The sequence below is a fragment of the Oncorhynchus nerka genome, unplaced genomic scaffold (genome assembly GCF_034236695.1).
Source record: "Oncorhynchus nerka isolate Pitt River unplaced genomic scaffold, Oner_Uvic_2.0 unplaced_scaffold_1311, whole genome shotgun sequence".
Taxonomy (NCBI): domain Eukaryota; kingdom Metazoa; phylum Chordata; class Actinopteri; order Salmoniformes; family Salmonidae; genus Oncorhynchus; species Oncorhynchus nerka.
Genome location: NW_027040032.1, coordinates 93,399 through 107,514, shown reverse-complemented (window position 1 = coordinate 107,514; position 14,116 = coordinate 93,399). Strand labels below are relative to the sequence as shown.

The 14,116-nt window shown below is 44.7% G+C and overlaps 1 pseudogene; it reads right to left on the bottom strand.

Moving 5' to 3' along the window:
- Window positions 1-185: 185 nt before the first annotated feature.
- Window positions 186-9,762, bottom strand: LOC115120774 (beta-1,3-galactosyltransferase 1-like; annotated as a pseudogene).
- Window positions 9,763-14,116: the final 4,354 nt, after the last annotated feature.

The following is a 14,116-nucleotide window of genomic DNA, read 5'->3' as shown; positions in this document are numbered from 1 at the left end:
CAGACACCTTGACACCTTTTCCACATTTTGGTAGGTTAAAGCCTTATTCTAAAATTGATTAGTTCTTTCCCCTCATCAATTTACACAAAATACCCCATAATGACAAGGCAAAAACAGGATTTATTTTTTAAATGAAAAATAAAAACTGAAATATTACATAACTATTCAGACCCTTTGCTCAGTACTTTGTTGAAGCACCTTTGGCAGCGATTACAGCCTTGAGTCTTGGGTATGACGCTAGAAGCTTGGCACACCTGTATTTGGGGAGTTTCTCCCAGTCTTCTCTGCAGAGCCTCTCAAGCTCTGTCAGGTTGGATGGGGAGAGTTGCTGCACAGATACTTTCAGATCTCTCCAGAAATGTTGTATATCCTTTCCCCATCCCCTCGTCACGTTCTTTGTTTTTGGTTTGTTAGTTAGTTAGTGTATGAACAAACAACGAGGAAGTGATTGGTACATCAGTCAGTCTGTTACTGTATGAGATCAGCAGGGAGGACCAGGTTTGTGTAGGTCTGTCCATGCGTTGACCTGGTGAGTGATACTGTGTGTGGTGGTGGCTATCAGCCGTGAGTAGGTGCAGCGGTCATAAGCCACAGGGGACACATGGAAGAGGTTTCCACTGGGGGAGTCAGTAGGCCGGATGCCCAGGTGTCTCATACACAGTCCCAGATACACATCCTCTATGTAGACGGCTTTAACATGCCTGGACGCCTCCACCAGCTTCCTGGGGAGGTCTAAGGTGAAGACATAGCCCAGGCCCAGAGCATAAGGTGGATATATTGGTTCAGGAAACACCTCCATTGGAAGGTACCATTTGGAGTTACGGTCTCTTAGAACGGCGGCCCATTGGGCCACTAGTCCAGTCATGTAGTTCTGCATTGGAGCGTGAAGCAGCATGTTGACCAAGGTGTTCACGTTGAGGAACATGTCTGAGTCGATCTTCATGGCGTAGGAGGCGTTGGGGCAGCGAGAGCTCAGCCACTCCATCATCACCATGGTCTTGATGGTCAGGTTTTTGTAGCTGTCTATGAAGTCGCTCTGCAGCAGATCCTGGTGCTCTTTGCTCTCCTGCAGCACCTTCTCCTGGAGCTGCTCTGTCTCCTCTCCACTGGGCAGTCCCAGCAGGAAGAACAGACGGACCTCTTTGCCCAGTACCTGCCTCTCACTGCCCCAAGTCCTGCGGACAGCCTCACGAGCCTCCCTGTTATAGGGCGCCACTGGCACCATCAGAACCAGGAAGGGGTTCTTCTCCCGCATTTCTCTGGCTCATCCAGGATGAAGATGTACTCTGATGGGTATTCTACATGGTACGGTCCTGGGGACACATACGGAGGAGGAGTGGCCAGAACTGCCTTGACCTCTGTGATCAGATTAGTGATGATGGTCAGTGCAGAGGTGATGGAACTAGTTTCATGATATGTTGTGTTGAGTTCGATGGCCTGTTGAGTAGAGTGGATACGTGAAGTCTGACGATCTGTTGAATTGGCAGACGCAGTTTCATGAGCGTCTATGGTAAAACCAGTGGAGTTGAGAGAAACTGCTTCACTACTGGTGTTGGTAGAACCAGATCTGCTGACTGAACCGACACGCAATTCCGCCCACCATTTTGACGCCTTGTCTAGGGAAGGGACCCACTCTACTGACCGATCGCCGAAGTAGAAGAAGACCGTTGCTATGAGGAGCAGGATGAGGAAACACCAACGGAAACTGGACCACCCGCAGTATCTCCTGCCTTCAGCCATCTCTTTACTGGGAGGAGAGGAGAGGAGAGGAGAGGAGAGGAGAGGAGAGGAGAGAGACAGAGAGATCACATTTTATTTGTCACGTTCAGTTTTCCAACAGGTTTAAAAGGTTCAGTGAAATGTCTGTGTGCTTTCCTGCCTCAACATAGCAGGGCAATAATCCAGATCAATAATAATACAGTATATGCATTATAATATATGCATTGGAGCGGCAGGGTAGCCTAGTGGTTAGAGCATTGGACTAGTAACTGAAAAGTTGCAAGTTCAAATCCCTGAGCTGACAAGGTACAAATCTGTCGTTCTGCCCCTGAACAGGCAGTTAACCCACTGTTCCTAGGCCGTCATTGAAAATCAGAGTTTGTTAACTGACTTGCCTAGTTAAATAAAGGTTTAAAAAAAATAATAATAATAATAGTGGCATATCTACATATTCATACAGTATATGCATGTGACGACCCTCCCACTTTGTCTGCCGTATTCTCTCTTTGCTCTTGTTTTCCTTATTAGGATGCCGGTGGGCGGAGTTGGGAGGGTCGTCAGCTACATGGGAAACACCTGGGCCAGGTGTGTCCCAGGATAAATACACCACTTCCCCATTCATGGAGGAGACTCTCTCCATGCAGACACACCCGGGCCCGGTGTTTCCCAGGATAAATACACCACTTCCCCATTCATGGAGGAGACTCTCTCCATGCAGACACACCTGGGCCCGATGTGTCCCAGGATAAATACACCACTTCCCCATTCATGGAGGAGACTCTCTCCATGCTGACACACCTGGGCCCGGTGTTTCCCAGGATAAATACACCACTTCCCCATTCATGGAGGAGACTCTCTCCATGCAGACACACCCGGGCCCGGTGTCTCCCAGGATAAATAGACCTCTTCCCCATTCATGGAGGAGACTCTCTCCATGCAGACACACCTGGGCCCGGTGTCTCCCAGGATAAATACACCACTTCCCCATTCATGAAGGAGACTCTCTCCATGCAGACACACCTGGGCCCGGTGTTTCCCAGGATAAATACACCACTTCCCCATTCATGGAGGAGACTCTCTCCATGCAGACACACCTGGGCCCGGTGTCTCCCAGGATAAATAGACCTCTTCCCCATTCATGGAGGAGACTCTCTCCATGCAGACACACCTGGGCCCGGTGTCTCCCAGGATAAATAGACCTCTTCCCCATTCATGGAGGAGACTCTCTCCATGCAGACACACCTGGGCCCGGTGTCTCCCAGGATAAATACACCACTTCCCCATTCATGGAGGAGACTCTCTCCATGCAGACACACCTGGGCCCGGTGTCTCCCAGGATAAATACACCACTTCCCCATTCATGGAGGAGACTCTCTCCATGCAGACACCTTTATAGATTTTGTTGTGTATCTTGGTGGTTTTTGGTTGTTTGCTTTGGCATCTTTCAACACCCTGCATTATCACATTCATGCAAAACACTCACTTACACTACTGATTACACACACCATTGTATATTGTACTTAGTTTACTTTATTTAATAAATATATATTTTGTTACTCCTTATCTCCACGTTGTCTCCCTTTTGGCTTTGAGCCGGTTCGTGACAATGCATTATATTAGTGGCATATCTACATATTCATAGTGTATACATTATATTAATGACATATCTACATAGTGTATACATTATATTAATGACATATCTACATATCCATACTGTATTTGCATTATATTAATGCCATATCTACATATTCATAGTGTATACATTATATTAATGCCATATATACATAATCATAGTGTATACATTATATTAGTGGCATATCTACATATTCATAGTGTATACATTATATTAATGACATATCTACATAGTGTATACATTATATTAGTGCCATATCTACATATTCATACAGTATATGCATTATATTAGTGCCATATCTACATATTCATACAGTATATGCATTATATTAGTGCCATATCTACATATTCATACAGTATATGCATTATATTAGTGCCATATCTACATATTCATACAGTATATGCATTATATTAGTGCCATATCTACATATTCATACAGTATATGCATTATATTAGTGCCATATCTACATATTCATACAGTATATGCATTATATTAGTGCCATATCTACATATTCATACAGTATATGCATTATATTAGTGCCATATCTACATATTTATACAGTATATGCATTATATTAGTGCCATATCTACATATTCATACAGAGAAAAGGTCATCTTCATATGGCAACAGGCCCTTTTCCCAAATCACCCGTTCACTAAGCACACAACACCACCAACTTCATCTATCACTATCTGGTGACAGTGTTTTCATGATTATGTTGGGTTACATTCATACAGTATGTTTGTAGATCTGATATGGGAACTTGTATTATATTAGTGCCATATCTACATATTCGTACTGTGTATACATTATATTAATGCCATATCTACATATTCATAGTGTATACATTATATTAATGCCATATCTACATATTCGTACAGTGTATGCATTATATTAGTGCCATATCTACATATTCATTCATAGGAATGGAACATGAGGCCATCCCTTCCTCGCATAGTGTCACGTCCTGACCATAGAAAGGTTGTTCTAGTTTATATTTTCTATGGTAGAGTAGGTCAGGGCGTGACTGGGGGGTTGTTCTAGTTTATATTTTCTATGGTAGAGTAGGTCACGTCCTGACCATAGAAAGGTTGTTCTAGTTTATATTTTCTATGGTAGAGTAGGTCACATCCTGACCATAGAAAGGTTGTTCTAGTTTATATTTTCTATGGTAGAGTAGGTCAGGGCGTGACTGGGCGGGTTGTTCTAGTTTATATTTTCTATGGTAGAGTAGGTCACGTCCTGACCATAGAAAGGTTGTTCTAGTTTATATTTTCTATGGTAGAGTAGGTCACATCCTGACCATAGAAAGGTTGTTCTAGTTTATATTTTCTATGGTAGAGTAGGTCACATCCTGACCATAGAAAGGTTGTTCTAGTTTATATTTTCTATGGTAGAGTAGGTCAGGGCATGACTGGGCGGGTTGTTCTAGTTTATATTTTCTATGGTAGAGTAGGTCACGTCCTGACCATAGAAAGGTTGTTCTAGTTTATATTTTCTATGGTAGAGTAGGTCACGTCCTGACCATAGAAAGGTTGTTCTAGTTTATATTTTCTATGGTAGAGTAGGTCACGTCCTGACCATAGAAAGGTTGTTCTAGTTTATATTTTCTATGGTAGAGTAGGTCAGGGCGTGACTGGGGGATTGTTCTAGTTTATATTTTCTATGGTAGAGTAGGTCAGGGTGTGACTGGGGGGGTTGTTCTAGTTTATATTTTCTATGGTAGAGTAGGTCACGTCCTGGCCATAGAAAGGTTGTTCTAGTTTATATTTTCTATGGTAGAGTAGGTCACGTCCTGACCATAGAAAGGTTGTTCTAGTTTATATTTTCTATGGTAGAGTAGGTCACGTCCTGACCATAGAAAGGTTGTTCTAGTTTATATTTTCTATGGTAGAGTAGGTCAGGGCGTGACTGGGGGATTGTTCTAGTTTATATTTTCTATGGTAGAGTAGGTCAGGGTGTGACTGGGGGGGTTGTTCTAGTTTATATTTTCTATGGTAGAGTAGGTCACGTCCTGGCCATAGAAAGGTTGTTCTAGTTTATATTTTCTATGGTAGAGTAGGTCACGTCCTGACCATAGAAAGGTTGTTCTAGTTTATATTTTCTATGGTAGAGTAGGTCACGTCCTGACCATAGAAAGGTTGTTCTAGTTTATATTTTCTATGGTAGAGTAGGTCAGGCGTGACTGGAGGATTGTTCTAGTTTATATTTTCTATGGTAGAGTAGGTCAGGGTGTGACTGGGGGGGTTGTTCTAGTTTATATTTTCTATGGTAGAGTAGGTCACGTCCTGGCCATAGAAAGGTTGTTCTAGTTTATATTTTCTATGGTAGAGTAGGTCACGTCCTGACCATAGAAAGGTTGTTCTAGTTTATATTTTCTATGGTAGAGTAGGTCACGTCCTGACCATAGAAAGGTTGTTCTAGTTTATATTTTCTATGGTAGAGTAGGTCAGGGCGTGACTGGGGATTGTTCTAGTTTATATTTTCTATGGTAGAGTAGGTCAGGTGTGACTGGGGGGTTGTTCTAGTTTATATTTTCTATGGTAGAGTAGGTCACGTCCTGGCCATAGAAAGGTTGTTCTAGTTTATATTTTCTATGGTAGAGTAGGTCACGTCCTGAACATAGAAAGGTTGTTCTAGTTTATATTTTCTATGGTAGAGTAGGTCACGTCCTGACCATAGAAAGGTTGTTCTAGTTTATATTTTCTATGGTAGAGTAGGTCAGGGCGTGACTGGGGGATTGTTCTAGTTTATATTTTCTATGGTAGAGTAGGTCAGGGTGTGACTGGGGGGGGTTGTTCTAGTTTATATTTTCTATGGTAGAGTAGGTCACGTCCTGGCCATAGAAAGGTTGTTCTAGTTTATATTTTCTATGGTAGAGTAGGTCACGTCCTGACCATAGAAAGGTTGTTCTAGTTTATATTTACTATGTGGGGTTCTATGTTTGATTGTCTATGTTGGTGATTTGTATGATTCCCAATTAGAGGCAGCTGGTTATCGTTGTCTCTAATTGGGGATCAAACTTAAGTTACATTTTTCCAGCTGTTTTTATATTTTTATTTTTATCTCACCTTTATTTAACCAGGTAGGCTAGTTGAGAACACCTTTATTTAACCAGGTAGGCTAGTTGAGAACACCTTTATTTAACCAGGTAGACTAGTTGAGAACACCTTTATTTAACCAGGTAGGCTAGTTGAGAACACCTTTATTTAACCAGGTAGGCTAGTTGAGAACACCTTTATTTAACCAGGTAGGCTAGTTGAGAACACCTTTATTTAACCAGGTAGGCTAGTTGAGAACACCTTTATTTAACCAGGTAGGCTAGTTGAGAACACCTTTATTTAACCAGGTAGGCTAGTTGAGAACACCTTTATTTAACCAGGTAGGCTAGTTGAGAACACCTTTATTTAACCAGGTAGGCTAGTTGAGAACACCTTTATTTAACCAGGTAGGCTAGTTGAGAACACCTTTATTTAACCAGGTAGGCTAGTTGAGAACACCTTTATTTAACCAGGTAGGCTAGTTGAGAACACCTTTATTTAACCAGGTAGGCCAGTTGAGAACACCTTTATTTAACCAGGTAGGCTAGTTGAGAACACCTTTATTTAACCAGGTAGGCTAGTTGAGAACACCTTTATTTAACCAGGTAGGCTAGTTGAGAACACCTTTATTTAACCAGGTAGGCTAGTTGAGAACACCTTTATTTAACCAGGTAGGCTAGTTGAGAACACCTTTATTTAACCAGGTAGGCTAGTTGAGAACACCTTTATTTAACCAGGTAGGCTAGTTGAGAACACCTTTATTTAACCAGGTAGGCTAGTTGAGAACACCTTTATTTAACCAGGTAGGCTAGTTGAGAACACCTTTATTTAACCAGGTAGGCTAGTTGAGAACACCTTTATTTAACCAGGTAGGCTAGTTGAGAACACCTTTATTTAACCAGGTAGGCTAGTTGAGAACACCTTTATTTAACCAGGTAGGCTAGTTGAGAACACCTTTATTTAACCAGGTAGGCTAGTTGAGAACACCTTTATTTAACCAGGTAGGCTAGTTGAGAACACCTTTATTTAACCAGGTAGGCTAGTTGAGAACACCTTTATTTAACCAGGTAGGCTAGTTGAGAACACCTTTATTTAACCAGGTAGGCTAGTTGAGAGTTCAAGTTCTCATTTGCAACTGCGACCTCTGGCCAAGATAAAGCATAGCAGTGTAAACAGACAACACAGAGTTACACATGGAGTAAACAATTAACAAGTCAATAACACAGTAGAAAAAAAGAAAGTGTATATACATTGTGTGCAACAGGCATGAGGAGGTAGTTTATGGGTTATGGGATATAGTTTCTGTTTAGTTGCCTGTCAGCACTGCATTGTCGTCACAGTTCCTTTATTCTTTACTGTTTATGTTTAGTTGCCTGTTAGCACTGCATTGTCGTCACAGTTCCTTTATTCTTTACTGTTTATGTTTAGTTGCCTGTTAGCACTGCATTGTCATCACAGTTCCTTTATTCTTTATAGTTTATGTTTAGTTGCCTGTTAGCACTGCATTGTCATCACAGTTCCTTTATTCTTTATAGTTTATGTTTAGTTGCCTGTTAGCACTGCATTGTCGTCACAGTTCCTTTATTCTTTACTGTTTATGTTTAGTTGCCTGTTAGCACTGCATTGTCGTCACAGTTCCTTTATTCTTTACTGTTTATGTTTAGTTGCCTGTTAGCACTGCATTGTCGTCACAGTTCATGTCTAGTTGCCTGTTAGCACTGCATTGTCATCACAGTTCCTTTATTCTTTACTAGTTTATGTCTAGTTGCCTGTTAGCACTGCATTGTCGTCACAGTTCCTTTATTCTTTATAGTTTATGTCTAGTTGCCTGTTAGCACTGCATGTCTAGTTGCCTGTTAGCACTGCATTGTCGTCACAGTTCATGTCTAGTTGCCTGTTAGCACTGCATTGTCATCACAGTTCCTTTATTCTTTATAGTTTATGTTTAGTTGCCTGTTAGCACTGCATTGTCGTCACAGTTCCTTTATTCTTTACTGTTTATGTTTAGTTGCCTGTTAGCACTGCATTGTCGTCACAGTTCCTTTATTCTTTACTGTTTATGTTTAGTTGCCTGTTAGCACTGCATTGTCGTCACAGTTCCTTTATTCTTTACTGTTTATGTTTAGTTGCCTGTTAGCACTGCATTGTCGTCACAGTTCCTTTATTCTTTACTGTTTATGTTTAGTTGCCTGTCAGCACTGCATTGTCGTCACAGTTCCTTTATTCACGTCTTTAATAAATTATGTGGTCCGACCATTTTTACCAAGATCGTGACACGTAGGACTCTGGTCAAAAGTAGTGCACTATATAGGGAATAGGGTGCCGTAGGACTCTGGTCAAAAGTAGTGCACTATATAGGGAATAGGGTGCCGTAGGACTCTGGTCAAAAGTAGTGCACTATATAGGGAATAGGGTGCTATAGTGCAGTCAAGGCTGGTTTATAAATGTTGGTATGAAAATGTCCATGCAGCTATATAGTGATTTCACATTGTAACATTTATCTTGTATTTATTTCTAGAACAGGGATGTATTTTAAATTCTAATGTTCACAATTCTAACATCCTTCTTCTCCTTTGATTCTTATCAAAAAAATAATAATATGTGATTTGTAGAAGTTCCTTGTAAAAGAGGATATTGGTCTCAGTGGGACTCAATTGTCAACAACGTTGCATTTTGACTCCTGGACTGATAGTTAGTTGGACGTTAAAATACCTGAGCTGAGCATTCAGAACCAAGCATCCTCCTACATGTGAACTTAAGTTACATTACATTTACATTTAAGTCATTTAGCAGACGCTCTTATCCAGAGCGACTTACTGTGAAAACACCTGCGTTCCGTGCGTACAGTGACGTTCTATAGAATTCCTTCAGTATGACAGTGACGTTCTATAGAATTCCTTCAGTATGACTGTTTTGTTACTTTGAATACGTCAAACTGTAGTAAAAAACAAACAGATGGATATGAAACATGAAAATACACGTACCTCCTTCCTCCTTTCTTAGTGCCATCTTCCACCATGTTGGAGATCTATCTAGCTGGGGATGGCTGCCAGGCAGGTAGGAAGGTTTCAGTTATCCCTCTTCGGTCAACTCTTGTTGTTTCATACTCATGCAGGCAGGTAGGAAGGTGTAAGGTCGTCCAAACCTCAGTCAATTAATGTTGTATCATACAACAACTACATGTACTGGCAGAAGGCAGCCGTGGCCAAAGGTTGCTTCTGCTCCGCCAGTATTTCCAGTTTGTTAACTCTCCTGCGACTAAATGATAAGTAAAACCGTTCCCACCTGGGGTAAAGTGAATGTGCAACTAGTTAGGGTGTGGTTTAACTGGCTCCCTACTCCCTATAGAGGACAAGGCTCTCTACTCCCTATAGAGGACAAGGCACCCTACTCCCTATATAGAGGACAAGGTACCCGACACCCTTGGTCTTTTACCAAGTAGGGCTATCTTCTATAGACCACACCTACCTTGTCACAACACAACTGATTGGCTTAAACGCATTAAGAAGGAAAGAAATTCCACAAATTAACTTTTAACAAGGCACACCTGTTAATTGAAATGCATTCCAGGTGACTACCTCCTGAAGCTGGTTGAGAGAATGCCAAGAGTGTGCAGAGCTGTCATCAAGGCAAAGGGTGGCTACTTTGAAGAATCTAAAATATATTTTGATTTGTTTCACACTTTTTTGGTTACTACAGAATTCAATATGTGCTATTTCATAGTTTTTGACGTCTTCACTATTATTCTACAATGTAGAAAATAGTTTTAAAAAATAAAGAAAAACCCTTGAATGAGTCGGTGTGTCCAAACTTTTGCCTGGTACTGTATATAAAGATCTGTTTTGATGATACTGGCACACTCTTTTCAGATTGATCATGTATTATCTCAGCACTTCTCAGAATATTCTATGTCTGAGGTGTGTTTGCTTTACATGGTAACCAGTGGGACGTCAAGACACAAGAAAACATGTTTCCCAGGAAGTAGTTTGAGGGGTTTGGTTTAGTTTATTCCATTTCACTAGTACCCAAGCTGTGCGTCTCTATAGCTTCCTACTGTGTTGTAACAATGGTATTGTCTCTAGAGCTCTCCACTATTGTCGTGGGGAACATGTAAATCCTTCTAGGAAACCATGGTGCCCTGGTCTCTACCTGCTGGAAGGCCACACCTTCATCTCATTTTTCACTGAAACGGGAGACCTTGTCTCATACTTCCTCTTATAGAGGTGTGTGTGTGTGTGTGTGTGTGTGTGTGTGTGTGTGTGTGTGTGTGTGTGTGTGTGTGTGTGTGTGTGTGTGTGCGTGCGTGCGTGCGTGCGTGCGTGCGTGCGTGCGTGCGTGTGTGAAGCCATTAGGCAAAAGATAAGCAGATAAGCAAAGTGCTGCTAAGTTGCTAGCAAACAACTCAAGTGCAGTCCTGTTTTTAGAAGGATTCAAAGTATTCTATACCCTCATAAGCAGCACTTCATAATATATTCATTGTATTACTTGGTCATTTCTGGTAACTATTTTAAGTACCAGAGAAATTATTAATCAGGCAGGAGCAGAGCAGATGACCCTTTACCCTTCCAGAACATGAGCACTCTGCTGGGAGGCTGCCCTCTAAGGTGATGGTGGAGGGCAGACAGAACATGAGCACTCTGCTGGGAGGCTGCCCTCTAAGGTGATGGTGGAGGGCAGACAGTACATGAGCACTCTGCTGGGAGGCTGCCCTCTAAGGTGATGGTGGAGGGCAGACAGAACATGAGCACTCTGCTGGGAGGCTGCCCTCTAAGGTGATGGTGGAGGGCAGACAGTACATGAGCACTCTGCTGGGAGGCTGCCCTCTAAGGTGATGGTGGAGGGCAGACAGAACATGAGCACTCTGCTGGGAGGCTGCCCTCTAAGGTGATGGTGGAGGGCAGACAGAACATGAGCACTCTGCTGACAGGCTGCCCTCTAAGGTGATGGTGGAGGGCAGACAGAACATGAGCACTCTGCTGACAGGCTGCCCTCTAAGGTGATGGTGGAGGGCAGACAGAACATGAGCACTCTGCTGGGAGGCTGTCCTCTAAGGTGATGGTGGAGGGCAGACAGAACATGAGCACTCTGCTAGGAGGCTGCCCTCTAAGGTGATGGTGGAGTGCAGACAGAACATGAGCACTCTGCTGGGAGGCTTCCCTCTAAGGTGATGGTGGAGGGCAGACAGAACATGAGCACTCTGCTGGCAGGCTGCCCTCTAAGGTGATGGTGGAGGGCAGACAGAACATGAGTACTCTGCTGGCAGGCTGCCCTCTAAGGTGATGGTGGAGGGCAGACAGAACATGAGCACTCTGCTGGCAGGCTGCCCTCTAAGGTGATGGTGGAGGGCAGACAGAACATGAGCACTCTGCTGACAGGCTGCCCTCTAAGGTGATGGTGGAGGGCAGACAGAACATGAGCACTCTGCTGACAGGCTGCCCTCTAAGGTGATGGTGGAGGGCAGACAGAACATGAGCACTCTGCTGGGACGCTGCCCTCTAAGGTGATGGTGGAGAGCAGACAGAACATGAGCACTCTGCTGACAGGCTGCCCTCTAAGGTGATGGTGGAGGGCAGACAGAACATGAGCACTCTGCTGGGACGCTGCCCTCTAAGGTGATGGTAAATGGTGGAGGGCAGACAGAGCATGAGCACTCTGCTGACAGGCTGCCCTCTAAGGTGATGGTGGAGGGCAGACAGAACATGAGCACTCTGCTGGGAGGCTGCCCTCTAAGGTGATGGTGGAGGGCAGACAGAACATGAGCACTCTGCTGACAGGCTGCCCTCTAAGGTGATGGTGGAGGGCAGACAGAACATGAGCACTCTGCTGGGAGGCTGTCCTCTAAGGTGATGGTGGAGGGCAGACAGAACATGAGCACTCTGTTGGCAGGCTGCCCTCTAAGGTGATGGTGGAGGGCAGACAGAACATGAGCACTCTGCTGGCAGGCTGCCCTCTAAGGTGATGGTGGAGGGCAGACAGAACATGAGCACTCTGCTGGCAGGCTGCCCTCTAAGGTGATGGTGGAGGGCAGACAGAACATGAGCACTCTGCTGGCAGGCTTGTGTTTTGGTGATTATTATATTTCACAGTAAACATATTTTAGATAAAAAGTTGTGTGGTGAAAGATATCTACGAACAAAATGAATACACAATGAAAGGTTTTGAATGTAAGACTGTGTCAAGCCCTGATCTGTTTCACCTGTCCTTCACCTGTGATTGTCTCCACCCCCCTCCAGGTGTCATCCATCATCCCCATTATCCCCAGTGTATTTATACCTGTGTTCTCTGTTTGTCTGTTTCCAGTTTGTTTTGTTCGTAGAACCTGCCAGTGTTTTGTTTCCCTGCTCCCGCCAGTTCCAGTTTTCTAGTCTCACAGTTCTGACCGTTCTGACTGCCCTGAGCCTGAACCTGACCCTGACCCTGACCCTGACCGTTCTGACTGCCCTGAGCCTGACCCTGACCCTGACCCTGACCGTTCTGACTGCCCTGAGCCTGACCCTGAACCTGACCGTTCTGACTGCCCTGAGCCTGACCCTGACCCTGACCGATCTGACTGCCCTGAGCCTGACCCTTGACCCCTGACCGTTCTGACTGCCCTGAGCCTGAACCTGACCCTGACCGATCTGACTGCCCTGAGCCTGAACCTGACCCTGACCCTGACCGTTCTGACTGCCCTGAGCCTGACCCTGACCCTGACCGATCTGACTGCCGTGAGCCTGACCCTGACCCTGACCGTTCTGACTGCCCTGAGCCTGAACCTGACCCTGACCCTGACCGTTCTGACTGCCCTGAGCCTGACCCTGACCCTGACCGATCTGACTGCCCTGAGCCTGACCCTGACCGTTCTGACTGCCCTGAGCCTGACCCTGACCGTTCTGACTGCCCTGAACCTGACCCTGACCCTTACCCTGACCGTTCTGACTGCCCTGAGCCTGACCCTGACCCTGGCCGTTCTGACTGCCCTGAACCTGACCCTGACCCTTACCCTGACCGTTCTGACTGCCCTGAGCCTGACCCTGAGCCTGACCCTGACCCTGACCGTTCTGACTGCCCTGACCCTGACCCTGACTGTTCTGACTGCCCTGAGTTGCTCAGTTGGTAAGAACACGGCACTAGAAACATCAGAGTTCAAATCAAATGTTATTTGTCACATGCTTTATAAACGACAGGGGTAGACTAACAGTGAAATACTTAAAGTTGAGTGTTTAAAGAAACAGTGAAGAGGCGACTCTGGGATGCTGGCCTTCTAGGCAGAGTTCCTCTGTCCAGTCTCAACGTCAACAGTGAAGAGGCGACTCCGGGATTCTGGCCTTCTAGGCAGAGTTCCTCTGTCCAGTCTCAACGTCAACAGTGAAGAGGCGACTCCGGGATGCTGGCCTTCTAGACAGAGTTCCTCTGTCCAGTCTCAACGTCAACAGTGAAGAGGCGACTCCAGGATGCTGGCCTTCTAGACAGAGTTCCTCTGTCCAGTCTCAACGTCAACAGTGAAGAGGCGACTCCGGGATGCTGGCCTTCTAGACAGAGTTCCTCTGTCCAGTCTCAACGTCAACAGTGAAGAGGCGACTCCGGGATGCTGGCCTTCTAGACAGAGTTCCTCTGTCCAGTCTCAACGTCAACAGTGAAGAGGCGACTCCGGGATGCTGGCCTTGTAGGCAGAGTTCCTCTGTCCAGTCTCAACGTCAACAGTGAAGAGGCGACTCCGGGATGCGGGCCTTCTAGGCAGAGT